This window comes from Aulonocara sp. 'chitande type north' Nkhata Bay, linkage group LG17 (assembly GCF_057382095.1).
Source record: "Aulonocara sp. 'chitande type north' Nkhata Bay isolate Kocher_YH1m ecotype deep benthic linkage group LG17, A_spYH_male_GT1.1, whole genome shotgun sequence".
In the NCBI taxonomy this organism is placed as follows: domain Eukaryota; kingdom Metazoa; phylum Chordata; class Actinopteri; order Cichliformes; family Cichlidae; genus Aulonocara; species Aulonocara sp. 'chitande type north' Nkhata Bay.
In genome coordinates this window covers 27,687,735-27,688,631 of record NC_141360.1, presented here as the reverse complement: position 1 = coordinate 27,688,631, position 897 = coordinate 27,687,735, and positions in this window count along the sequence as shown.

Sequence of the window (897 nt, the reverse complement as noted above, 5' to 3'; positions counted from 1 at the left end):
TTTAACCCAACATCCGGAAATACCCGAGGGGGGAGCCGAGCACGCACGAAATCCGCCATTCTGAGGCAATCCCACCTCTGACGTCAGTTTCCAGATTATGCATTTCCATCTGGTTGTGTGGGCACACCAACAATAGACGCAAACTTTTTTCCAACAAAGGAATGACATAAAGGGCTTGGTTTTAGGCGTTATGCTACAATCGGATAAAAGCGAAAAATCAGCCTGTAATTTAAATTATTCTGATGAAATAATCTCCATAATCTGCTATATGTATTATTTTACCATATTAAGATGTTTCTTTAGTCGTATTACATTTTAATATGGATATATTCATTGTGTTTATTGAGCTTCACCTTCCCGATTTTATTTAAATATTAAATATTTCAGATCAAACAAACTCTAATTTTAGATAAAGTTTTTTATATGATCATTTTAAGGGAAACATCTACCTGGCGCTGTGTGAAAAAGTAATCTCCGCCTAAACCTAATAAGTAGCTGTGCCACAGAACATTTTCCCAAAAGTCTCAGGGATTGTCAAGATGTTGTTGTTTTTTTTTGGCAAATGTGAGACGAGCCTTTGTGTTCTTTTTGTTCAGCAGTAGTTTTCTCCTTGGAACTCTCCCATGGATGCCATTTTTGCCCAGTCTCTTTCTTATTGTTGAATCATGAACTCTGTCCATAACTGAATCAAGTGAGGTCTGCATTTCTTTAAATGGTGTTCTGGGTTCTATTCGGACCTCCTGGATGAGCCATTGATACACTCTTTGAGTCATTTTGGCATCCTAGTGACTCCAGGGGAAGCTTCACCACTGTTCCAAGTTTTCTCCATTTGTGCATAATGGCTCTCACTGTGTTTCGCTAGGGTCCCAAAGCCTTAGAAATGGCTTTGTATCCCTT